At 49.9% G+C, this 27,342-nt stretch overlaps 1 long non-coding RNA gene across 3 annotated transcripts in view; it reads right to left on the bottom strand.

Annotated features, from left to right (window-relative positions):
* The window catches only part of LOC309637920, a 53,488-nt gene extending 27,888 nt beyond the window's left edge, over positions 1-25,600 (bottom strand). For 2 of the 3 annotated variants that reach the window (XR_014250865.1, XR_014250866.1), the window contains exon 1: positions 14,926-25,600. This is a non-coding gene — a long non-coding RNA (uncharacterized lncRNA). Of the gene's footprint in view, positions 1-7,395; positions 7,810-14,921 lie in introns of all 3 variants that reach the window. The other variant, XR_014250864.1, reaches the window with a different exon arrangement.
* Between the last annotated feature and the right edge of the window lie 1,742 nt (positions 25,601-27,342).

Genomic DNA, 27,342 nt, shown 5'->3' with positions numbered 1-27,342 from the left:
CTACTTTGAGGACTATATCCTAGGGAAAAACACTAAAGATTTAATAAAATGATTTTCCCAGGAGTATTGTTTGTGATTGCAAAGGGGGTGGGGTCAGGTAACAACTCAATATCCAGCAACAGATGACTGGCTACCTATTGATAAAAGACCCATACACACGCAACACGGGGTGCCATTCTGCCACTTAAAATCAGGTCATGGGTTATTTATGTATTTACATAGAAAAACATTCATGACATGATTTTAAGTAAAGAAAAAGATATTACAGAGCAGCGTATATAATAAACTCATAAAGACTTAATAACTATATTTAAATACAGAGTATCGCAATTAAAGATATGAAGAATTTATCACCATAAGTTCTGACAAGTAGAAAAAACAGAGATTAACCAATATCTGCTCTGAATATCTTAAAATCACAAATTCCCCATGTCCAACACCCACGTGCTGTGGAGAGAAAAGTAAATGCCGAGGTTTCCGCTGAAAGGTTTTTGGAACCGGCGGCAAACTCATCAGAGGATCGAAGGGTGCGCGCATGCTATCTTTGGATGATGAAATCATGATGCTTTTAAATTCTCTTCATTTTGTTTATTTGTGTATCTACTGTTTCTACAATGAACACATCTCTTTTGTATGAAGAGAAAATACATTTTTAAGACACTTTTATAACAGGTTTCCTAAGGTATGGATAGAAGGATCAGCTCAAAGAGGCATTGACATTCGTCTCCCAACAGAATAGACTGTCCCAGGACCTCCCTGGCGTTCCAGCCAGTCAAGACTTCACGCATCCACTGCAGGGGGCGCCGGTTCGATCCCTGGTCAGGGAACTAAGATCCCGTGTGCCGCCCAGCCAAAAATTTTTTTAAAAATTAGAATAGACTGTCCCATTTTTAGGACTATCAGGAGTCCTCTGGGTCCTTGGGTATAGTTCAGACCACAAGGGCTGACAGTCTGATTGCTGAGGGACTGTATTTTCCAGCCCAGAGAACAGGGCAAATGTGCCTACCCTTTGGAAATAAGACCGTCCATCCCAGAGCAGGGCGATCACACAGTTGCTGAATTAGTCTAGTCTCTGAAAACAGCAGAGACCCCACAAGCTCAAAACAGCCATGGGCCAGACTCCACTGACCAGCTGCATAAGTTAACTACCCTAAACCTCAGTTTCCTCACCTGCAAAATGGGGATAATAATAAACGCTTTATACAGATGCTGTGAAAACCACACCCACAAGGCAGCCAGGTCGGCGCCCTGTTCCCAGTCCTATGAGCCATTCCATATGCCCCAAACAACTGGCGAGTGCCCTTGGAACGGCCCAATCCCCTCCTGAACACATCGCATCTTCACCGTGTATCTCAGAATCATTACTTCCACCAACAACAGTTCCCAGGGTGCCTAGTGAATGCCGAGCGTCAGTACCCAGACAGAGTTCCCACAGTCTTCACCTGCTAACCCAAATATCCTCCGAGCTACGCCTGCAGTGCTTTCATAGAGTGGAACTGCTTGAGCCAGTGGAAAGGAAATTTTGCAGCAGGCTTTCAAATCAAAGCTGTGGGTGATTAGCAGAACCACTCTGTACCAACTCTTTTCTTCCCTGATGTCAGGCCATGCTCATCACTTTCTACCACGTCTCCTCGCACACACAGCTAAGAAGCTTTTCATCGTCTTGCAGACCTGATTCATCTTACAGCTCTGTAGACACTGGCCGATTGTTTAAATTACTGGCCAGGAGTCGGAAACAACAGATATTGTAAACTCATCAGAGTTCAAATTTCCAAACTTTGGGGGCAGGCATGTGAGTTTCTTCCCTGTGTCTGCTGGCACTGACCCAAAGAGCGAGGCTGACTGTTAGTCCTGGTTTCAGGGAAGCAGGTGCTGAGACAGGATGCAGTGTGCAAGGCTCTTACAGGGGAAACACCTGTAAGAACAGGGAGAGCTGTGCGGCTGGAGCACATCAGACAGTGAGGCACGTCTGAGCCTGAGCGGCCGGGAGGAGCCCAGGTGGGCGGCAGCATCCTGACGGCTGTGCGATCAAGGGCTTTCCTGCCGCGCCCCAGGGAGTCCTCCGGCCAACGCTGCCCATCAGGGGAGCCCTGGGTCTCCCAGAGAGAGGCTGCCTCTGTATCCCTCCGCTCAGAGGGAAGGAGGAAGCCCAGCGATGCTCCCAGAGCCAGCAGCTGGCCCAGCGTCATCCTTCACACCCCTGGAGCTGGAGCCTGTGGGCACCTGCACTGGGTGAGACTCATCGTTCTCCAAGGGCTCACACGGAGCGCCCCCCAGACCCACGAAATCTAGTATTTCCTTCCCACAGCACTCCATCCTTTCCAACACCTGCCCTTGTTTTCTCCTCAACTAAACTCAGCACCTGCTTGCGCTGGCCCAGGGTGGATGGACGTGGTGTCCGTCCCAGTGCAGGTCTGGCCCAGCACAGAGGCGCCCACGGCCATCCAGGAGGGGAGACAGGCTGGGAGGAGAGAGACGGAGAAGGAGAAACCAAGAGTCTCCAGGGTGCAGGCAGCAGTAAAGTCGGGTCTGTTCATGGAAGACAAAAGGAAAGGGGATCCACATGGCAGGTGGACGGGAAGGGCCTGAGAAGCTTTAGTTGTAGCATCGTAGGCGGGAAGGACCCCGTGTCTCCACGGATGACAAGGTTTGGAGACCTGGGGGGTCTCTGCCCGAGTGCACATGGGGTCAGCACGGGACTCGGTCCCGGGCTCCCTTTGTGGCGCTTTGGCGGAAGCCGTCCCGGTTGCACTCCTCGCCCTTCATCCTCCAGGCTTCACTGCCATCTCCGCCGCAACCCTGCTGCCTCCTGAGGTCTCCCTGCGTCTCCTTTCCTCAGGTTCCTCCCGAAGTAGAGGAGCTACGACGCTCCACGCAGCCGAGCAGTCAGATTCCGTGCCAGGCGGCTTCCTTCCTGCTCAGCAAGGTCCCATCTGAGTGTCCACGGGTCACGCACTGGGTTCAGGAAAAACCCCAGAAGTCACACAATGTGAGCAAAGGAACAGGCTTTGTTAGAAAACATTATTTGGTCAGGGCTCAACAAGGGAAGAGAAGGCGCAGTCCCCCCGACCTTCCCAACGTCCCGCAGAGAGGTGACCCAGCCCCGGGCTCAGCGCGACCTGCACAGGGACCCAGCCGCCACCTGGGTCTCCCTTCGCGTGGAGCCATCGTGGCAGAGCGTCCCTGTCGATGGGGCACGAACAGGCCGCTCGGCGCCAGACGGTCTGGGTTTGGGGTGTCGGCTCTTCACAGGATTAAACACTGTCACAGAATACCAGCCACCCTGAACCTGGAGGCTGGGCGGGCCTGTGCGAAGCGGCAGCCTCCCTGTAAAGGGAGGGATCAAGCCCCAGTCCCAAGGCAAGCGAACTGGGGGCAGCTCCTCCTGCTCACAAAATAGGGTCCCCCAGTACCAGAGGGTTTAGGCCACAGAGCCGGGCTCCAGGAGCACTTTCAGACACACCTGCTCGTTACTCCGCAGAGAAGCCAAAATAACTGAGCGACACAAGTGACCGGTGGCATTAAAGTAGGTGCAGGGCAGATGTGAGGGCTGTTCAAACAGTGGAAAGAGACCTTCAGCGAGTGAGATCACGAGGCCAAGCTTCATACAAGGGAGAGAATCTGATCAGGGCCTCAAGGGTGGTGGACAAAGGCAACTGAGATGTAAACAACCAAGGCACGGAGAACAGAGCCGAGAGTCGGGGCACACGTCCATCAGGGCCCAGATGGCTGTCGACACCTGCACACCCCACAACTGGATCTCACTTAATTAAAGTACCCGGAACCGTTTCCTCTTAAAACTTCAGAAGGGAATTCAAAGATTCCATTCTGATCAGGCAGTTATACCCTGGGATTCAGACTCAGTGAGTGCTTGCTGGCGTTTGCATTGCTTTTCTCATAGTTGGTCTTTTGTTCCGTTAGAATCCAACAAAATTTTTTGGCTTTTTATTATTCTAGACCTCAAATTTTGCTACTTAGCATAGAAATCCCCCAGTGGAATTCTTTCTTCTTTCCAAATATGCTATTCTCTTCAGCTCAGTGCATATGTTGAAATTCGGAATGTTTCTTGATATTTTGGGGGCAAGCCTGTTTTGGAGATATCTCAGGGTAAAGAACCTCGGGAACAAAACAACAGTTTTTAAATCCTGGCAAGGACCGTCTAACAAGAGTACTTTTTGCACGAGGGGTAGGGGGGCTGGAGGCCTGAGCCGAGGAGGCGGGCGCCACTTCCCCGTCCTCACCCCAACGCTCTGCTGCCGCCTTGGCCGTTCGAGCTGTGACGCAAGTATTTCCAAATGACCCCAAAATGTTTTTCTCTGCTTTATATTGTTTGTCTTGAGGTAGATTGGGTGTTAAAGATAAGCCAGGTTTGGAACCGGGGTTGGAACCAAGTGTGACTAACCACCGGCCACTCGTGCAAGAAATACCTTCCCTCCCATTTGCCACTGCACACGCCCCATTCTCTACAGCTTGGGTCATGTCCTGCTCTCCCTCCCCCATCCACCTCCACGAAAGGGCCTCCAGGGGACAGGAAATTCAACGCGAGCCGGACACCCCTCGGCAAGAGCACGATCGCCGTTGCACAGCCAGGGCCACGTGTGTGTGTCTCTCCGCTGCTTGCTCCGGGTCGCAGGTGAAAACTCAGCTCCTGCTCCAAGCTCTGCAACTAGCTCACGCTGGGACTTTCTGTAAGTCAGTGGATTCTGGGCATCTGCTTCCTTATCCTCAGCGAAAGGAAGTCAGCAAATAAGAGACATCGCCACCCTTGCCCATCACTCATTAGTCATGGCACTGAGCTCCCACATGAATTCAGAGTTCTCCTCAACTCAGGGCTCCAGGCAGCCACTACCAACCAACCAGCACTGGCTTTCAAAATAAAAATGATACGCCATCCTGGGACCAAGCTCTCTTCCAGGTCTATTCCTGCATTAAATGAATGTAACAGCAATAAGGCATTAAGAACAGGGGGATGGACCAACGGATTCTAGTGCAAATCCATCTTTTTGTAGTTAACATTAATTAAAGGTTGATCTCTTTTTTTTATTAAACCAGGATATACCTTCATTTGAAGTAAAATCCCTCTAAATTCAATGATGAAATTTGATGCTCTTTGGGTAGGACAATAGAATTTGTTTGGTATACTTTGAACCTGTTCCTGAATAAGGTCTAACATAGCTCAGATGACTGATATCCAGCTATATCATCTGAGGTGTTTTCTTTTTCCCAACTGTATATTTTACAAAATTGAGAGCAATCAGATGAGGACAAATAGCTAATGACAAATCTTTCTTCAGTGAACTCACATATAAGACAGGAGAACAAAATCCTAGGTGTCAGAACTATCAAGCCTAACGATGGGAACTTAAACCTGAGATCTCGGAGCCTTAGGGAGAGAATGCCCTGGTCTCTGTCAGCTTACGTACATCTCCCTCTGCGTCCTGTAAGCTCCCCAAGGACACAGACGCTGCTGTATTCGTCTCTAAATCCCAGAAGCCTGGGATGTCAAGCAGCCAACTGTGGATAAATGGTTCTGGGCGGATCTCTCCATTGCTCAGGCCTTCAAGAAGCAGACTTGAAAATGCACGGGGTCACAGAAGGCAGCCCACACTCCGCCCGCACACAGACCCACCCCTGTTAGGCAGTGGAAGGGTCCCAAGAACGCCTTCTTTCTCGGAACACTTTCTGGAAAAGTGAGCAGGAACATTGCTTCCAGGCTCGACTACAGTTTCGATCAGGCTGATCCAGTTTGCGGCCTCTCCAGCTGGCACTCAACGTCCAGAGGTGAGGAGGGGGCTTCTTTGAAGAATCACTGGCAGATGCTGGGAACGTCCCAATCTTTGGCCGCAGGGCAAATCGCAGGAACTTGAAATGACAAACCCCCCAAGAAAGTTCATGAGAACATCTGGGATGTTCTTATCAGGGATTTATCAAGCTTTCCAGAGTTGATCCAAGCCCTGTTTTAATAAAAATCGCCTGCCCATGAACAATGTATGCCAAGGATTTTTCCTTTTCTTCTCCTCCTTCCCCTTCTGCTTCTCTTTCTTCTACTCTCCCCCCTTCTCTGGCTTTTATTGCTGTAAAAGTGGATCCTGAGACAATGAACGAGCCTCGTGTTTCCAGGCCTGCTGCGTACACTGCGGTTATCAAACACTTGAGCTTGGGTTAACCACTCCATGTCAAAATAAAATGAGTGCAGTGGACGTCCACCATCACAGCTTGAACTGGGGAATTACATGAGGTTGAATTACCCTCTACTTTTGCAACTGGGTCCTTGGCCAAGACAAAGTCCTGATTTGTATGAATCAGAAAGATCTTCAAATGTTTTACTGATTTTTAAACTGGTAATTTTATACCAGTCACATATTTCAATTAACTAATTGTTATTCCTCTGTACTTGTGCCTTGAGATGACTTAACTTAAGAAGTTACAATCATAAAATTAAAATAAATACCCATATCCCAGTAGAGCCCTGCCCATCTATATACATCAACAACCTTCATTCCTAGCCATGGGGAAAATAACGTCCTTTGAACAATCAAAACGTTAAAACCATAAAGTCCTCCTTCATTTCTGGGCTCTGCCCTGATTTAGTTGCTATGTTTTCTTTTCTGATTCCTTCATTTACATGAATAAATTAACTGAGTACAGCAGCCAATGAGACAAGGAAAGGGTACAGCTGAAGGCAGAGGAAGGGCGACAACGACCTCAGGACCTAGAAGCTCCCCAGGGTCTGAAGATGGGACTCGAGGGCCCCAGGAAGACACAAAAGAGGCCGGGGCTGGACAGAGAACTAAAACCCAAGGGCCTGAAAAGCCAGCTGATTAGGAAATAAACGTGTCCCCTGAACTGAGAAGATGAGAGTTGGGGCTCGATGGGCACCCAGATCTCACAAAGGCCTTGAGGTGGGAAGGAAACACCCACTGAAGAGAGGGGTGAGCTTCGAGCTAACCCACCTCCCAGCCTGTGATGGCTTCAGAGCTCAAGGACACAGGTAGGTGGGATCAACAGACATACACGGGTACGTTTTGGTTTTGTTTTCAATTGTATTTGCAAAATTATGAAGTGTCATTTTAATACTTTGAAAAAATGTTAAACATCACAGGACTTCCCACTTTTAACTTCTCGCTGAGCACCACGCACGCTTGATTCAAAGAAAGGCTTGCGACGCTCCTCAGCTACAGCCGTGCGACCGGAGCCTCACTTAAAGCTTGAGCACCTGGTGCCCTGGCAGGTGGCCTGGCGCCTCGGCAGTTCTCAGGCGGCGCGGCCCCGGTGCCCACGCCCCGGGCGGCTGCTGGCAGAGGGCGCCACGGGGCCGCGTCCTCACAACGGCGGACTGCGCGGCCCCTGTGCCCACGAGGACGCGCCCACCGGCCTCCCGCCTGACGGACTCACCTGAGAAGTGCGGCGTCTGACCCGGAGCGGGACACCTGTCGGGGCTTCTCCCCGCTCGCTCTGCCGGCATCGCTCGAGCTGCACCCGCCGCTGCCACGCGGGTCCCCGTCCCCCGAGGCCTCTGCTGCGCCTGCGGCTGGTGCCCGACCCCGTGAGGCCGAGCGCGGCGCCGGCCCTAAGGAGCCACACGGTAGGCGGTGTGGGGTGGTGGCCGGGGCAGGCACCTGAAGACTTGGTTTCTCCTTTGAGTCCCCGGGCAGGGGAGGGATCGCTAGTCAGCTGAATGAAGTATGAAAGCGCCCTTAGAGGGACATGTTTGTCCCTGGCTCCGCGGGTCTTCCCGACGAAACTTCCTGGGATGGAGTCTCCACCACAGTCCTCTGGAGGGAAAAGCTTCCCTGCACCCACTCTCTTCTCCCCGGAGAACGGGGATACCTGTATGAACTGGTTCCCCCGGGAGAAGGGAATACAGGTGAACGCACCTCCGCCGCCCGGGGTCCCCGCCTTCGGGCCGGGCTGCTGGCGTCCTGCTCTGTTCTCTCCCTCCAGGGAGCTGGCGGGGAAGTTTGGCCATTTCAAGGTTATTTTTTAAAAAGTCGTGTCGGGCTTCCCTGGTGGCGCAGTGGTTGAGAATCTGCCTGCCAATGCAGGGAACACGGGTTCGAGCCCTGGTCTGGGAAGATCCCACATGCCGCGGAGCGACTAGGCCCGTGAGCCACAATTACTGAGCCTGCGCGTCTGGAGCCTGTGCTCCGCAACGAGAGAGGCCGCGACAGTGAGAGGCCCGCGCACCGCGATGAAGAGTGACCCCCGCTTGCCGCAACTGGTGAAGGCCCTCGCACGGAAACGAAGACCCAACATAGCCATAAATTAAAAATAAATAAATAAATAAATAAAAAATTAAAAAAAAAAAAAAAAAAAGTCGTGTCACTAAAGGTCAAGCTGCGCCTCCCAACAGAGCCGGTGGTCCCTCGGCCCCCAGAGGTGCCGTGTGCCGTGTCACCCCTGCATCTGCTCGCCCGTGAGCTACGGGGCCGGGACCCCCCCGGAAAGCACAGCAGGTGGGGCAGAGGGTTACCACGACGTGCCCACAGGTCTGGCGAGAGGGGCTTCGTGCCCGAGGACGGGGCCCCTCCCGCGTGTCTCTAGCTGGAGGGAGAAGCGGGGGCTGATGGGGAGCCGGCGGGAGTCCTGTCCCCTGTCAGAATCCCCGGCTCTTCTCACGTATCTCACACCTCTGCCGCCAACCCACGTGTCGAGCACGCGTGCCAAACCGATTCACTGTCTTCATTTTCTCCCCTTCGTTATTTTAAAGCTCATTTTTGTATTTCACAAATAATGTATAAATATATCCTCATAAAAATTTCAAATACTACAAAGTGAATGTCCTCCTGAATCCCGCCCCCCATCCCAACCTCCTTCCCCAGGACCGCCCCACACGTTTCCTGGGACCGGCGCCAGGGGCCTCGGCTACAGTGAGGACCACCTCTCAGCAACCTGCTCCCGGCCGCCCTCTCCGGAACCAGACTTGGTTTATTGAAAACCCCGTGTAGCTACACCTCAGGGTTTATATAGACTTTGTACTTAACACCATCAGCACTGGCTGATTCAACCACCAATTGAGCAGAGAAATAGGTTAACCATTGTGACGCAGTTAAGACTGAGGTTATGGGAAACTCCACAGGACAAACAGCCCAGTTTCTCCATCACATATGTCTATGGGGTGAAAAAGGAGACGGGGTGAGGGATCTACAAATTAAAAGAAACATACTGACCACATGCAATGCATGAACCTTCTTGGGATCCATGATGCAAACAAACCGATGTTAGAATAATTAAAAAGACGTTGATGAGACATTTAGAAATGTGAGTGAAGAGGCTGTCAGATGATACGGAACCACTGTTAATACTGCTGATGTGTGATCATGGATTTATATCTTTATACCTACGAGTTCATGTCTTTTAGCGATATGATCTGAAAGCTTCATGAATGAAATTATATGAGGCTTGGGATTTGCTTCAAAATGGTACTGGGCAAGGGAGAGTGGGCGGGGTAAAACTGAAACAAGAGCGGCCACGCTTTGAAAATTGTTGACGCTGGGTGGTGAGTTCCTGGAGGCTTCCTTTGCCAGATGCTTAGAATTTTTCAAAATGAAAGTTAAAAAATAAAAGCACAAAGCTTTGGCTGAGTTTCCCTGGCACAGTCCTGGGGGAAGGGATCTCTCTTTGCCGCCCTCTGGACCTATCGAGCTGGGCGCGGCCAGTGGAGGGGGCTGGCGGCAGGTGTGGGCACAGAGCAGGCTGAGAAGGGGCCTGGGAGCTGGGGTGGCCCGACCCTGTTCATGGAACTTGACTAATCTCTGCAGAAGGCCAAGTCCAGTTTGGACTCAGATGGAAAACATGAACGGCCTCTTTTGCAATGACCCCAGCTTTGAGGTTCCTGTCATTTTATCACAGGACTAGGTTCCCACACCCTGACTTAATTGGAAACACTCTCACACATCCCGAGGACAGGAGACACAAAGGCTTGGCGAGCCGCGACGGCCCGGGGGGAGGCGGCAGCCGGACACGTGGGGCGCTGGACACAGACACAGCCAAGCAGCGCTAGGACTTTGCTCAGGAGTGAGGAGATGACTGGGATACTTACTTTGAAAGTGGGAAATGATTAATTCACCATGAGGAATTTTCTCTCCTACAGGGTGACGCCCTCAGGAAAGAAAGCCCCTGTTTGAGAAAACCAGACCGAGAAGGTCTCCGTCTGCCCCTTCCTCTCCCACCCTCACTGGACCACCTGCCGTCCTGGAGCAAAGGGGCAGCACAGAGACACGGGTGAGAAGGAGGAATAAAACTCCTTTTACCATCTTTGAAAGAGCTGTAAATCATCAAAGGATATAACCAAGAAAGTGAAGACAACCTACAGAATGGGAGAAAACATTGGGAAATCGTGTATCTGATAAGGGTTTAATATCCAGAACATATAAAGAGAGTGGGTGGGGTAAAATTGAAACAAGATTGGCCATGCTTTGATAATTGTTGAAGCTGAGTGATGGGTATATACAACTTAACAACAACTTAACAACCAAAAGACAAATAATTCAACTTAAAAACGGGCAAAGGCTTGAATAGACATTTCTCCAAAGAATATTTACAAATAGCCAACAAGCACATGAGAAGATGCGTGACATCATTAGACGCTAGAGAAATGCAATCAAAACCACGGTGAGAAACCATTTCACACCCACTAGGCTGGCTGTAACAATATTTTTAATGGGAAATAAGTATCAAGGATGTGGAGAAATTAGAACCCTCTTACATTGCTGGTGGGAATAGAAAATAGTTTTGGAAAACAGTTTGGTGTTTCCCCCAAAACCATAAATCACCATATGACCCAGCAGTTCCACCCAAAAGAATTGAAAGCAGGGACTGGAACAAATCCTCATACACCCATGTTCACATCAGCGTTATTCACAATAGGCAAAAGATGGAAGCAACCCAAATAATTGTCCCTCGAGAGGTGAAGGATGAACACAATGTGGTCTCTCCATACAGTGTCATATTATTCAGTCACAAAAAGAGAGGAAATTCTGACACAGGCCACAACATGGATGAAGCTTGAAGGCAGTATGGTAAGTGAAATAAGCCAGACACAAAAGGACAAATCATGTATGATTCAACTTACGTGACATATCTAAAACAGGCAAATTCATACATACAGAAAGGTCAGAGGTTACAGAGGTCGGGGGAAGGGGGAATGTCAAGTAAATGCTTAATAACTTCAGCAGAAGTTTCTGGTTTTAGGCAGCGTTTCTGTTTGGGGTGAGGATAAAGTTTTGGCAATAGAGGTGGTGATGGCTGCACAACACTGTGAATGTAATTAATGCTACTGAATCACACACTTAAAAATTATTAAAATGACAAAAAATTATGTTGTACAGACTTTACCAGGATTTTTTAAAGTTAATAATGTAACATACTGAAAACCGTTGCACACTGTAAACGGGTGAATTGTATGTCATGTGAATTCTATCTCAATAAAACTGCAAAAATTACAGACAGACCTTAGAGATACTGTGGATTTGATGCCAGACAGTTGCAATAAAGCAAGTCACACGAATTTTTTGGTTTCCCAGTGCATATGCTGTGTTTACGCTATACTGTGGATTATTAAGTGTGCAACAGCATTATGTCTAAAAACAATGTACATTACCTTAGTTAAAAAATGCTGTATTGCTAAAAAATGCTACCCAACATCTGAGCCTTTAGCACGTTGTAGTAGTAACATCAATGATCACAGACACTCACAAATATAGTCATGATGAAAAAGTCTGAAATATTGCAAGAATTACCAAAATAGCACAGAGACATGAAGTGAGCCAGTGCTGCTGGGAAAATGGCGCCAACAGACTTACTCAATGCAAGGTTGCCATAAACCTTCAATTCGTAAAAAACTCCGTATCTGTGAAGCCCAAAAGTACAATAAAACAAAGCCTGCCTGGAAATAGGTAACACACACACGCACACGCACACCCACACACACACACGCACACACCCCAAAAAAAGATTTGCAACTCCCAACCGGGCTGATGTCCACCAAAGATGTGGCCGCTGGAGGGGACAGAGCCGCCCAAGCCCGGCGCTAAGTGCCGTGACCTCTGCCCCAGGGACGCCGCCCACCGTCTGCATCGGCCTCAGCCGACCTGTGCCCCATCCTGCTGGAGCGACAGAGCCTGCAATGGGCATGGCTGGGGCCTTCTCCGCGTCCAGCCTTCAAGGGAAAGGCTTGAGCAGCGCCCAGCCAGCCTCTGTGAGGACACAGACCAACACAGGCCCAGCTTGTGACCCTCCAGGGGAACTTTCACAACTAAGGTGTTCACTTGTCCTTAAACAAGATTCAGCAGCGGGGGGGACAGGTGACACTTCCAGCAAGTGGTGACTCTGGAGAAGGGCGAGGCCCTGGTCGTCCTCAGGCAGCCAGGCTGAGGGGGAAAAGCAGAAGCCCCCGGCCACCTCCCCGGGCCAGGCAGGGAGGGGCCGCATCCAGCCGTGCAGCCCAGGCTCCGGCCACACACCCGCTGCCAGGAGGGGTCGGCAGCCTCCAGCCTGGGCCTCCGCCACCTCCTCCTCGCTGCCTGGCCCGCTTCGTGTCCAGCTCTCAGTCCACTGCTTCCTTGTCTTTGACCTTCAGCCCCTCACGTCCGAGGCAGTCTGCCTTCCTCTGAGCAGGGACCTGCCGGAGGCCGGGCTGCTGCTCAGCTCTGCATCCTCACAGCTGGGCCACTGGCCGGCGCCCGCAAGCTCTCCCGTGTTTGCTGAGTGAGCGAGGCAGCGAGCGGCTACAGGATCGGGCCACCCCACGCCCTGTCTGTGCAGAGGGCTCCCTCCTGCCTCGGGGTGTGTGTTGGAGACCAGCGGCAGGGGGCCGAGGGAGAGAGCTCCTGCTTCCCTTCCTTCCATTATCACTCCAGCCTCTTCAAATTGCCTCCTTTGTGATTTCAGGCAAAAACCACAAAGATAAGCTATATTTTCTAATTTTCTGTTTTCTCTGTGGAAAGCAACATCAGTTTTTGTGTTCCCGTTTTTCCCTGAAATATCTAGATGTCATTTTAATAGCACATGGAGTACATGTCAAAGATCCCCCAAAGCCACGAAGCGTAACTGTGGTGGGCTGTCACACTGATCCCTACTGCATATTTCTATTCAAACCCACATTTTCCCCAAGATTTCCAAGCGCATCTCAGAGCCCTTGGCCGATTCTAATTTGTGCCCCTTTGTGCGAATATGGAAACTACAATCAACTGAACATTTATTGTTTTCTTTTTAGTAAATGAGTATGTGTTGGAGAATTTTTTACTGCATAATAAAACCAGCATAAAATGAATCTGCACCAGTGCTTCCTCACGCTTTAGGACTACCAAGCCTGCCCTGGTCCTGCTCTTTTGTTGGCACCCTGCCCGGACCCTAACTAGGTTGTCAGCTGGCTGACGGCAGGCAGCCTCGAGCCTCAGAGCCTTGGCTGAGCCTGGGGTCCCGCTGTCTGCCCACTCGGGGGTCCCACGGTCCAGGCGGATACTGTGATCAGTTTGCACCCCCCTGGGGGGGCATGGGCACTGTGGATGTTGCTTTTATAGACTCTGGTTGTTTCTGACCCTGTGTTTTTTATTACATTCCTTTGCACTTCTAGCAGCTGTTTTTGTCAAGAGTCTTAATAAAGTTTGAACTGCTAAACGAACTTTATGGAAATTGGTCACAGAAAACCAGAGGCGAAATGGCCAACAGCTGCCTTTCACAGGGACAGTAGTGACAAAATAAACCCAACAACATGGGTGAAGGAGGATGGTTTGCAACTAATTCCTAATGAGATTTCCAGACTAGATTTCTGAGAGAATACCCTCCACACATAATTCGTTTCTATCGCTCTATTTACCACAATTTATTTAAAAAGTCTGGCAGCCTGGCCTAAACTATGAAGATGCTTTAAGGACCATTACCTTTTAGGACAGTCAACCCGAGTCTGGTTTTTTTGTTTTTTGGATTTTTGTTTTCAGGTTCTTCAATTTTATAAACCTCAGACTCAGAAGAATTAAACACACTCAGAGTTCTTTGGCCTACGAAAGAAAACTAAAGTATCTGAGATGTTATGAGTTTATCTGCCTTGTTTAGTTTTACTAAAAGATCGCTCCATTTTGTTAAGCATTTTAATTTGGCCATGAGGTTAACTTGGTCTACCTGCGCCCATAAAGAACAGCACCCTTGCTCTAGACCCGCCTTGAGTGTAAGGCTTTACCCTCGACTTCACATACCGGGGCCGCGGAAGAATAACTCACCAGCAGACCAAGACTAACCCTTCATCTGTTTGGGGTGTGACTTCATATACACTTCCGTGAACCAAACAGACTCTAAAAGCAATAACAGCCAGTATCTGAGCAGGTTTGGCCAGGCACATGGGTAACCACCTCCCAAGTCCTTCTACGACAATCCATCCTCTGTGTAACCTCTCTTTGAAGATCAATTTTGCCACCAAAACTGAGAAGTTTAAAAACAGAATAAGCTACGAGGTCATTCGCAACACCGCAGCTGGTGGAAATAAAATATCCAAACAGAGATGATACTGTGACTTTAGACCAGTCACCTGGGGCTTACAGTGTGAGACCAGAGGCTGGACCAGGTGGTCCTGACCCGCTGCCCACCCCTGACACTGAGACGTCCGAAAGGAGAGGGGAGGTGGGCCACGGCGATGGCCGGACGGACGAAGGCCTGCTGACATAGCAGGCGCTCTCAGCGCAGAGCAAGTGGACGCCTGCCGCCCTCCGGGGGCTGCAGCCGCAGCACCTGACACCCAGGCGCCTGCAGCCCCCGAGCAAACTGAAACCCTGCCTGCGCTTACAGGGTCGGCGCCGGATCCAGCTGCCTCTCCCTCTCTTGAGAACTGCGCCCGATTTTGACTTTCTTTGTCTGCGAGCATCTCTCCCAACGCAAAGGAGAGGGGAAAGCCTCAGAGGCTGTGCAACGACGTCATACTGAAATACTCACTTTCAGACGATTCAGAGTTTCGTTCTTATTTACCATCTAGAGTCATGGACACGTCTTTATGTCGTCTTTGCTATTCTTCCTCAAAATGGCCAGATTCCAACCACCCACTTATGTTCGATCCCCCATCGCCTGTGCTTGGACCAGCAAAGCAATCTGTTGGTGCGGGCGGCCGACCTCCTCCCGGCTGCTTCCCACAGGTGCGCACTCCCTCTGCCGGCCAGCCGGGGGCGCTGTGGGACTTGACGTGTTTCCGCAGCAAGCTGGCGCTCCGGGAAGCTCCCCTTCGGCGGGGAGGGCTCTTTCCCGTCCTAATGGGAACGTGATGTCCGATAACGAAAACAATAACTACATCAACGTATTTTCCCCAGGAGTCGGGGATGTTTTTTCAGAGTGTGAATGCAGGGCTCTTAGCTATAAGATAAATGAGTGGATTTCAGAAAAGGGGGGAAGGTATTGAAAAAAACTTTCAGGATGAACATAGGCTTCCCAGACCTTGTAATTTGCCGATTTTGACTACTGTGTATTAGGAGCTTCATTACATGTCACTGTTCTGCAGTAAAAAGATAATATAACAGCAATAAAATACAGTAAACAGCGAGATTAACATCTGGCCGCAATCAGCCTGGTGTCATAGAATATACTCCCTGCCTGACTTTCACAGGGTGTGAGCCTGGCAAGAATGATAGAAAGACACAGTTTTAAACCGAGTTGTGACAGCTGAATATTATTTTCAACCACTACGCATCAGATCTCTGCGAGGCACTTCCCTTCCCTGAAGCCTGAACTCCAAAGACCCAGAGTCATACTTGCCTTTTCTTTCCCACAGTAGACTGCCGCTTCTACACGAAAACACCTTTTGCTGTAGTTCCTCACTGCCAGATTCTCTCCCCGTGTCACCTAAGCAAACTGATAGATCATTCTGGGAAGCGTAGGCCTGTCATAGCGTGCCCAAAAGACTCCAGAACTACACGCAAATAGTAATCCAGGCCCATTTCATGAACCCCTAGGAGGGCTGCGAGATAAAATACAGGACACGCACTTAAACTTGAATTTCAGATAAACAACAAGTCATGTTTTAGTGTATGTCCCATGCAATACTTGGGATATACTTACACTAAAGAATTATTTGTTGTTTATCTGAAATTCAAGTTTCACTGTACTTCCTGTAGTTTTATTTGCTAAACCTGACAGCCCTTCTCCCTAGACACCAGGGGCATGACCTAAGCTGAGAACGACCCTGCTAAGCAGTCTCTCTGGAACTTCAGATCTAAAATCCCATTTGTCTGTGTTGCATGAAAATGTAAAGAGAAGTCTATGGATTTATAAAGAGCGACACACTTGCCAGCTCCTCAGCTTTGGGAGAAGTAGGAGGCAGGTTTTCTTCCCTCTCCCAACCTCTTCTGCTGTCAAAAGCCGGGTGGAGATGACTTAGCTAATCTAACATCCTGCTCGATGGAAAACTCAGCGTTGCTGTGAAGACAGGCTGACAGCTGACAGCAGGATTCAGCCCCAGACACACCGAAGCCAGGTGTAAACCTGAGGGTCCGCACGCCCAGCCGCTCGGTGTGTTCCTCGACTGGGCATCTGTGCCTCGGTAACTCTGCTCCATCCTGGTCATCTGAGCAGAATACCCAGCTCTAGCGGCTTCCTGGTTTTTTCCAGGATCAAAGCTAAGCAGGTGGTGTGGGACGCTCAGCAAGTAGGGTCCCTGCCCTGGAAAGGGACAGAGCCTGGCTGGCCCCAGCAGCCACGACAGCGGGAGCCAGGCACTGGGGATGCTCCGTACAGCTTCAGACAGCGGGCAGCAAACGACGGCCATCCCCAAGGCACCACGCCCGCCGCGCTGCTGGGGTCAGCACTTGCTCAGAAACTACATACGCGCCCAACTATATCCAGAGATCAAGCGGCTGCTCAGCAGACAAGTGGAGCATAAACTGAAGAGATCAGAACCACCATGTAACGATGACTGCTGAATCCCCTGAAAGACCACCAGTCTCGTCACTGTTAATTAAGCAAAAGTAAGCGCGTTTGAGCTCCCTGCAGTAGGACAGGCCACCTCAACCAGTCTTGGCCGGGTCTCAGATGGCGAAGTCAGGGGACCCTTGAGAGGGCTTTAGGCCTGGACTCAAGTCCCTGAAGGCCGGTCCTCAGGGCAGGAACTGAAGAGAACACGTGTGACTCTTGGATACGGTTGAGAAGTGTGAAGCTTGATTCTACCTAGAATCTTTTCTTCCTGTCTGATGCCCCTCGGTCCCCGCCCGAGAGAAGTTCACAGTCTGATCTATCACTTGAACGCGCTAGTGTCTACCTGTCAGGTGAAGTCCTGGCCCCTAGAAACCCAGCACCTGGGACCAGCCTCGCGCTCAGGTTTCCTCTCCCCGGCGTGGACTTCGCGGGAGACATACGAAACCACGGCGTCGTTTTCCGGAGGAATTAAATTGGCCGCGCACTGTGGCAACTCTCCTTTCCCAGGATAATCCATCAAAACACGGCCTAAATCAGGATAACACTGATCCCAAGTTCTCAAAGTAGGACACGAAATTATATCTCAGTGACTTCCTTGACCCGAAAGAAAAAAGGCAAAGCTGGCCTCCCTTGATTCGTCTTCGTGTTAATTGGTGGAAGGGCATGTTTCAAACGCTGCGCAGAATAAGGCCCTTTTCAAGCTTTTCCTCACCATGTTAGAGGTCTCTTGAGCTACAGTATTTTATAAATCATCAACTCCAGTGACCTTCCTTTCTGTATTTATTATGCTTTGGGTGAAATAATACTGTAGGAGTTCCTATTTTTTAAATTCCGCGCTACTATAAAATACACACTGAATCTATCACTATTTTACCAATCCATTTATGACTTTAAAATCATAAATGGATTAGCTTTCAAATCTCTTTCTGAGAAAAATAAGATAAGCTCTTTTTCATTTACCTTGGAAAGTGCTAGTTTCTCTGTTTTAAATATACAGCTCAGATTCATTTTTTTCTTTTTAAAAGAATTTTCTGTTTTCCTTTTGCCTCGCCTGGACCATCCTCTCTCAAAAACAACTGCTTTTGGACAAACGCTGATACCACAGATTAAAGGCGGGCGTGTAACTCTGCAAACATGAAAGGGAAGATTTTCCTTAGCTCTTAACAGTAACAGCAGCAATACAACCATCTTTATAAGAAAGATAACTTCATTTTTAATCCATCACAAATTATATATCTATTATTGAGTTAAGCCAAACACTGCGTACAATAAGCGGGGTAAGATTTGCCGTTCTTTCTTTTCAAAAGGATTACGTTGATTTTATTCATTTCCATGGGGGTACACTTTGCCCACGTAGCTGATGGACCAATGTGAACACAGGTATGCGATGTATTTGCAAACCATCAGCAACACGGAAGCTGGTTGAAATAAAAATAGTTATATTTTGCCCATTAAGACTGGCAAATAATTAGAATACCTGATATATCTATTATTTCTACCCTCTGCAGCCTAGAGGATCTCTTTATGACTAAATGGAGTCCCAGATCTTGAAACTACGATCAGTGTTACAAATAGAAGTTATCAAAAACGTGACGCTGAGAACAGTGTCTCCGACTGGACAAAGCAGCCCCACAAGCTCTGTCTCAGGAGTTAAAGGCGCAAAGGAGGAGGAAAAATGCTGGAACTTATTTGTCCCTCTGATGAGACCACAAATTTTAGAAGTAGTTAAAAAAAGTAAATAAATCTACATATTCCAAAATACCCAGCATGTCTAAAGGAAGGAAGTGTATTACTATTTATAGAAAAGAGACCCGATGCTGACTCTGATGAATTGCACCGTGTGTGCAGACAATCCCACCCTCTTGAACAAGCTAGCAGAAAGCAAACCAACCACCTGATGCTGGTAATCCGCAAGTGTGTTAACAAATCTTCCTTAATGCCAATTTGCCAAAGTCTAAATTACGACTTTAAAGTGCCCACAAAAGGAGTGGAGAGATGGTGTCTTGTGGTGTCAGCTTCTGCTCTGAATTTGATTATTCCAACCAGTCTAAGTTTAAATACTGGTTCCCAAAGAGGGATAGGCAGGTTTTCAGGTTTTCAAACTCTTCCCCGCCAGCCCCTCACGCCCCAGGCCCCAACTGCTCTCACAATCCGCACGCCGGGCCGCGGCAAGGGGGGTCCACACCCCTGGACAGCAGCTTGCTCTAGCACGTCATCTGTCGCTGAAACGCCGGCAACATCGAAAGACGCTCCCGCTCCACCAGGGGCAACATTTTTCTTCAGGAAAATTGCCAACACGGGTGAAACAGCTGTGTGCAAATGAAGAGAAATTAGCTATCGAGTCAAATTCCTGTAGTTCCGGATGATATTCATGGACATAAACATATTCTAAAGTAATAAAAAGTAGCGTTTCCCAAACAAGACCCAGGGATGCCGACGAAAGCCTGTGATGGACTGTCCATCCGCGAACCAAGGGGGGAAATCACATCATCTCGGACTTCTGGCTCTTTCCACTCCTGTTAACGAGGGTTTCGGGTGGGAGGAAGGTCAACACAGAGATCTGAGGACAGATCATCTGGCCACCAGGAAGGGAACTGCCGTCTGACACTCTCCCAGAGGTTTGCCTTGCCAAGCTTACGAGATGGTCTCCACCTTGTCTGTGATTTAGTAGCTGCAAAGCATATGGGTACTGTGAGAGACAGTTTTGAGGTTCTCTCTTAAATCTGGGAAAAAGCAATGGGAGAAAATTGTTACTGGTTAAGTCCAAATTTTAAACTTGGCTGCTGTCTGTGAAGAAAACAGTAACGAGGGCTTGCTTTGTGCCAAGAGATGAGTTACAGAGGAGCGTGTAGAAAGAAGACACAGAAAAGATTAAAGGCCTGGGGCTGGGGTGGATGGAAGGGTTTAGGTGGCTGCAGAGCCAGAGAGAGATGAGAACGCAGCCGGGGGAGCGTGGGGTTAGAGCGTTGTGGGGTGAGTTGTTTGTTTGGGTCAGCATTTCCCAAAGTACGTCCATTCCCCGGACACAAGTCAACTCTACTTAGAAATGCACGTTCATCCCCCACTTGGTGTTTCACAGTGTCTGTCTCTATATTAAATTCTCTAGCAAGTCCTACAGTGCAGGATATTTTACTGTTCACTGACACAGACTGTTCACGGTAGACAGTTGCGTTGTGAGCTGTCTTGTATCGGCTCACAAGAGCTGACTGTTAAATTTTCAGGAGTTTGCAAACATTAACAAGAGTCATTGTTTAAAAAACTAAATTATATACACTTATAATTAATACATTACCTTAGGAACAAATTATCTTATATTATCTTAATAAGCCCATCCAGTGAGTTTTTTATTTCAGCTATTTCACTTTCCAGTTCTTTCCATTTCTTTGAACTGTGTTCACAATTGTTTTTTGGAACATTTTCATAATAGTTTCTCTAATATATTTGTCATACGATTCCAACATCTGTGTCACCTTATTGGTGTCTGTTGACTGCCTTTTGCCATGCCAGTTGATATTTTTCTAATTCTTTCTATGCCAAGTAATTCTGGGTCACATTTTGACTATTACGTTATGAGACTCTGGGTCTGGTTAAAATATACAGAAAATATTGATACTGTTGTTTTAGCAGACAGTCAACCTGGGTAGGTTCAGGCTGCAAGTTCCCACCCATCGTCTTTGTGGTCTTCAGGTCAGGTCACTTTTCAAAGCCTTTGTAGTGTTATTTGGATCTGCCCCATACATTTGGTGCCCAGTGACTGGTCTGGGACCTGCATGGTCTACCTATTAAATCCGTTCTCAAAGTCCTTTATGTGCTGATTAGAATGCAATTCATTCCGGTGCAGCTCGGGGGTGAGCCCAGGATTTCATCAACAGCGTTACGAGGTTGCTTTCCCAAACTCCCCTCTCTGTGCCCTGTGAGTACCTCCCAGCTTCCTGGGGCCCCTTTTGTCCTCCATCTAGAAAGCTGTGACCCTAGCTACTTCTGTTTCCTTTCATGATCCTATAAATGATCACTTCCAGCCTCCTTTCCATCCTACTCACTTGCTTCTGGATTTTCCCAGTGCTTTAATACCTTTCTTAGAGTGTGGCACCCTGATAGGGAACTATTACCTCCCTCAATCTGGATGCTATAAATGCATTCATGCAATTTGAAGCGTGTTGGCTTTTTCAGGAACTGCATTTCACCGTGGCTCAGACTAGATCCTCTGAGATCCCAGGCCTTTTGTATGTGTCTAATGTCAGGTCTCTGCTACACAACTGCCATTGGTCCTTCTCACCCAAATGCAGGACGTAGAACCATTAATATTATCGTTTACCTTGTTGCCTCTAGTTCATGATTCTTGCCTACTGAAGCAATTTGGAATTCTGATACCATTATCTACCTATGATTTTATTAGTTATCCATCCTACCCTTATAGAGAGAGAATAAAAGTAAGTTTTGTTGTGTTCTGAGGAGCCTGGTAAAGTGGAAAGACTTTCAGAGGTTCAAGTCCATCTCTGCCTCCCGGCCTCAGTGGGTGACGCCCTCACCCGGACGTCCCATGAGCTTTTTCTGAACGTATCCAATCCCCAATTGTGGACAGAGTTCGAACTCTTCCCTTTGGAGTTCCTCTGCCCCCGTGTCTAACAGGGGCTGTATCAAGATGCCTGTTCCAATGTGTTACAAGTTTAAGTAGGTGCTTTAGACAGATGCCCTACGGCGGCTGAGAGCTCGCCCACCTGCTCTAGAGGAGTCTGGATTTGAGAAATAGCCACAGGACAGCCTTCCACTCACAATCTCTTCAGAAAGACCTCCAAAAATCCCATCGTCAGAGCCGGTCCACTGGGCGAAGTGGTGTCCTTTCCAGAATAAACATTTGGGGTCTCAAGGAGGGAAACATGGATTGACAACCCAGAGTCCAGTAAAAGAGAAACGTGAAGACTGGTGAGAATTGAGGAAAACTTTTTTATGGAAAATTTCAAGCACATTCCAAAGAGAATAATGTCATAAACCTCCGTGTGCCCCACATGCAGCTTCAACGGTGATCAGCTCACGACCAAGCTGGTTTCACCTGCACCCTCACCAGCACCCCCTCCTTCGCTCACCCCCCTGCATTGTTTGGGAGCAAATCCCGGGCCCCATACCATTTCCTTCCTGATACTTGAATATGCAGGGAGAAGGCATTTAAACTAGGACGAACTCTTCGCAGAGAAGGTGCATATAAAATCCAAGAGAAAGTGAAACTTGAAAATAAACAAAAGTAAAGCCACCAAAGAAAAATTTGAAGGATCAAGTGGAGAAGGGAGAAAAGGAATTCATTCCCAGGAATTATTCTCAGATTTTGATAATGTTTTATTTTTTAAATAAGACGTAAGATTCCATCACTACTCCTTTTTTTTTTTCTAATCAAACACTACAGCAGAAATCAGACAGTTAATTGAGAAACAAGACTGATATTAGGGGGGGAAATCTGTGCACCCCCATGCAGTTAAACATGAAAGAAACATATTTGAGCTGCGTTGGCCCATGGTGACAACGCTTTTTAAAATATATGGGCCGTGACCTTATTTTTAAACTTTATATTTATTTTGCTTCGTTCCATGAGATGTAAACTGGGATATTCAGTTATAAAAGAGCATTTTATTGCTTCTGGGTAATTCCCCAAGAGAGGAAAATAAAGTTTATTTCCCGCCCAAAAAGTGATAAATGTTTAATGAAACATCTAGCCCTTTCCCCTTAAAGGTTAGGCATGACTTTTTAGAATATTTTTATAAGCATCTGATTTCTTCCACCTGAATTTAGCTGATGAATCAGAACCCAGGTGTGAGTGTGGAAAAAAGGGAAGAAATACCTAAGGCTCTAAAAGCAGGATTTACTCTTCCGTGCAGGGAGTTGTATTGAAAAGTGAGAGTTCTGTCCTCAGGAATCGTCGGGGAAAAAACACCCACTTGGAAACCATGGATAAAGGTTCAGAACATCAGCTTTTGCTCAGCTTGCTAGTTCCCTGAAAGAAAAAGTATGAATATCCTGTATTTCATACACAGAGACACCTTTACATGCACACACCATAAAGGGCTTTTCAGGCATCAAGTACTTTTTTAACCCAACTAGTTCCAGGAAAATATAAAACAAACCAGAAACAAATGTATGAAATGTTTCTTAGAATAAAGATTTCCAAGCAAAAGAGGAAAACTCTTGACAAAGCCCGTTTGGGATTTTACCAAAGGCCACGTCTTTCTCAGGATTTCTAGACCCGGTGACCCTCCAGAGACAGCTCTGCAAACCCCATCGGGCGCCAGAGGCCACATCAGCTGCGTGCAGGGGGGCTGATAAAGACTGCGCCCCATTCAAATGCACCCTTTTCTCCCCCTCCCACCCCTTTTATTTCCTGCTATGGTGTTACTTGCTGCCTAGTTTTTATACCTCTGGTTTCCATTAAACAAAAGTCAGGAGTAGAAGACCGTAAATCTCTCACGTTCAATGCGCTGCAGGGCCCCATCCCCTACCTGAGGACCTCCTCTGCGGAAGCCCCCATCCCCATGCCACCCCAGAGACTGGGAAGGGACGGGGCCGAGCAGGAGGGGAGGGAGGGAGCCTTCCAGCCCGGGGCCGCTAACCCGAGTGCACCCAAGTTCTCTTTCTCAGGTTTGTTTGCTCAGCTGGTGGCACGCGCTGCTCCAGCCCTGCCAGGTCTGGTGGAAAGCGGCTTCCTCCAAAGTCTAAGGGTCCATCTTAAAGAAGTGGTTTGCAGCCGAGAAGAAGGCAGCCCCGCTGAGCTCCGTGCCCAGCTCGCTCTGTGTTCTTAATACAAGGAAATGAGAGCTGTGTAAACAGTTCACGTTTCACCCCACCTACAGCGAGCCCGCCAGCGCACACAAGGCAGGCTCTTTAGACCTTTCTCCACCCCGATTATTGGTCTTCCCATCGCTCTCTTTATTCCAAACACACACACAGCCCCCGCTGCCCATACCCTGGGGGAAGGTATGTCGTCTCCCCAAACACCCATCCTCCCAGCGCCCGTGACTCAGGACCCACACCCTCGGCTCGGCTCCCGTAGTGGTTAAAATCCTTGTCACCATTGGCACTCGGGCGACCGACCGTTCACCCCACCCTTTTTCTTTCTGACCAAACATCAGTGAAAGCTGGATTTGGAGAGCCTCACCAGCAGCTTCCAGCTGGCAGCAAAGAGGGCAGAGCCTTGAGGGGCAGCCGACTCCTTCCTAGGCTGCCCTACAGCCGGGCCCTGTCCTCCCTCTCAGCCTGAAGGTGGTCCCTGTGCCCTGTCCCTAACGGGCCCATGCCCGTCACACAGGACACGATTAGGGGATGATGAGGGATGACAGGCCAGCACTTGCAAAGCCCCTCACTGCGAACGGGACAGAGCCAGTCCGCCTGCCTCCAGGCCGTAACTTACTCCCATCAGAGGTAGGAGCTTGGTGGCCTTGAGGGGTGTCCAGTGCCGAGACCAGACCTGCCCAGCGCCCAGCAGCCCGGGCCTCAGGTGGCACCCAGAGGACAGGCAGAAGGTGTCAGCAATGCCAAGTCCCTCACAGGCAGCCACTCCCTGCCAGGGAGACAGAAGGGAGGGGGCAGTTTCTTTGCGCCTTGTGTTCTCAAGGGTCAGGGAAACATCACAAGGAAAGAGTGAGAAGAAGAGAGAGAGAGAGAAAGAGAGAGAGAGAGAGATGGGCCAGCTTCCCAGGGACGGTCGGGCTGGTCTCCCGTGAAGCCCAAACACCAGCTTCTAATTTCACATCGTCAAGATTCATCTCCCAGAAAAGTCAGAGCCGAAAAGAACGTGTAATCTTCTTGAAAGAGATCCCACAGCTTCTCCAGATGTTTTGGTTTATTCTGCGGGGAGGGGAAAAGGCCTCGCTGGAGAGAAGCAAATATGTTCATTCCCTGAAAGGAGGAAGGTCACCGAGTGGGAACAGTTTATTCGCCTTTGGAAGGATCGCGTTTCAGCAGAAGCAGCCAGGAATAAGATATCATTTGTTAACTTTGCTGATCCAGTAAGTGTACGCTGGACAGCTGAGCCATTATTTGGGGCTCTCTGTTACGTGCCCTGTAACAAGGAAACAATGTCCCGCTGAGTTTAGGTGTGGTGTGTGCTAAGACCACATAAAACTTTCAGCGGCTTTGTACCAAGCTGATTTTATTTTAGGGAACGGCGCACATTGAACCAGTAGAACAGAAAGAAACCACGGCCTTCCCTCCCCTCCCCTCATCAGGAAATGCGTTACTAGTAAGTTACTGGAGAGTTTCAGTGGTGTATGGTGATTTTTATCAAATCAACTCCAGGATATAGGATTGTATTGTTGCGTGTGTGGTGGTTTTTCTCCCCAAGTGAAACACCCCAGAATCAGAGAAACTTTTTGCGTTGAAAGGACTGTTTGTGTCCCTGCTTCTCATTCTGCTGACGGAAGGTCGAGGCCCACGGCGGGGTCGGCGCAGGTGTGAGCGCACGCGGTACCTCAGGGGCGGAGCCAGGACTGGGACCCGGACGATGTCCCATCAGACCAGGAGGCCACAGAGGCGCACACGCGGGGGCGGGGGCCCGGCCCCCAGAGCTCCGCGCACTGTCCTGACTCATCCTGGCGCCAGCTGTGGGGCGGCAGCTCTTTCTCTTCCGCAGACACGCTTGCCGCTCCCGGTCTGAAGGGAGCGGGGCCGGAGCCTGGGCCGGGCGCCGTGCGGAGGAAGGAGGCCGCCTGAGGTGGGCTCCCGGGAGCCCCCCCCCCAGAAGCATCGCTCTGCGCACTGACCAATGGTTCCCAGCCACCCGCCCCGCCCAGCCCAGCCCGGCCCGGCCTGGCCGGCGGCTGCATCTCCCTTCCTCGCTCCCGAGACAGGGGACAGGGCAGGGGGCGTAAGGGCAGAGGGCGAACTGAAAGTGCAGGCTGACAGGGTCCCTCTCTTCGATTGCTGTGTCCCTGACAACGACCCGTCCTAGGAGCCGCGTGGCTGAGGGAGAGACAGTGATGGGTGGGGTGACGCGGCGGCGGAACTGCTGCCCGGGAGGGAGGCCGGTGAGGCTCGGCTCACGGCGCTGCCGCCAATGCAGCGCAGTCGCCAGCCCCTCCCGGCAGCGGACTTGCTGGGGGGCCGTCAACGCTCCTTCCCTCCTCTGACAGCAGCTCCGCGGCCAGCTCCCAAGGTGGGCGTGGGCACTGGTCTGGACCCTGGAGCCTCCATGCCCTGTTCAGCGGTCAGCCCGGGGGAGCTCATGGGCCAAGCAAGGCCAGAGAGACTCTGGGAGGTGTGGTGGGGAGGCATGGAGAGGAGTACCAACCAGAGAGTCATGGAGCGTCAGAGCCTTCCGTGGCCCCCTGAGAGTGAGGCCAGCAGGCAGGAGAGCAGGTCTGAGGGCCAGAGCACAGTGGAGGGCAGAGACCTAGTCAAAGCCCCTGGACTCAGTTACGCCAAGGTCAAATCCAGCTCTTTCAGTGCATCCTCCTTTTGCTCAAGTCAGTAACTGCGGTTCTGACACTTGACGGAAGGAACACAGGACCCAGGATACCCACGATCAGACAGCGCTGGGGGGAGGCAGGAAGGCTGTGGAGCAAGGGTAAATCCGGTCAGAAAACACAGCATGGTAGGCCTAATCAGGCTCCACCAAGCACTAACCCAGGTGGGCTTCCTGGAGGCGGGTGCACAGCAGCTTTGATTGAGCGTGAACCGTGTGTGCCAGGGAGACGGACGTGCAGACAGAGATCCTCTAACCGAGCCTGGGAGAAAAGGCAAGGATGCACCCAGCGGCCATTTCCTGGATGAGGGAAAACAGAAAGAGGGGCGACTGGGAGGAGAGGCAGAGCAAGAGCGTGGTTTGGGGATGTTACATGTGAGCTTCTGCAGGACACCCGGCGGGCGGTGTCCAGCTGGCACGTCCGTACACAGCTCTGAAGGTGGGGATGAAAATGTGGGCTGGAGACACCAAATTAGGAGTCAGTGACACGGGGGGAGGGCAGCTAAAACCGTGGGCCCGGATGGACGAGGTTGCCCGGAGACCAGGGTGAGAGAGAGACAGCCACAGACAGACCCTTCAGGGCGACAAGACCCGGGGAAGGAGCTGGAAAGGAAAAGAACCAGAACAGCGAGAGGGAGGAGGGGATCCGTGGGGAGTGTTGCCACGAGGCTACGTGAGGAAGAGGGTGTTCCTGACAATGAGTGCAGCTGGCAAAGCCGAATGCCACAGAGAGGTCAAAAAGTAGACGAGCCGGGAAATATTCTCTGGATCTGGCGATCTGGAGAGCAGTGTCAGGGGGATAGTGATGCCTCCTGTGTCCTTTTGCTGCTCCTCCTACAAACCTCTAGGGCAGCTCCCGGCACAAGGCAGGGAATGATTCCCTTCCACGTTCTTCTCTCTTACTAGACTATTAGCTCTTTGAGGTCAGGGACTTTGTATTGTCCATCTTCTCCTTTTAAGCTATTTAATTGCGGTATAATTTCCATGTAGAAAATGCATCCATCTTA

This window comes from Balaenoptera physalus (assembly GCF_965194825.1).
Source record: "Balaenoptera physalus genome assembly, chromosome: 11".
NCBI lineage: Eukaryota > Metazoa > Chordata > Mammalia > Artiodactyla > Balaenopteridae > Balaenoptera > Balaenoptera physalus.
This window is presented reverse-complemented; position numbering and strand designations above follow the sequence as displayed.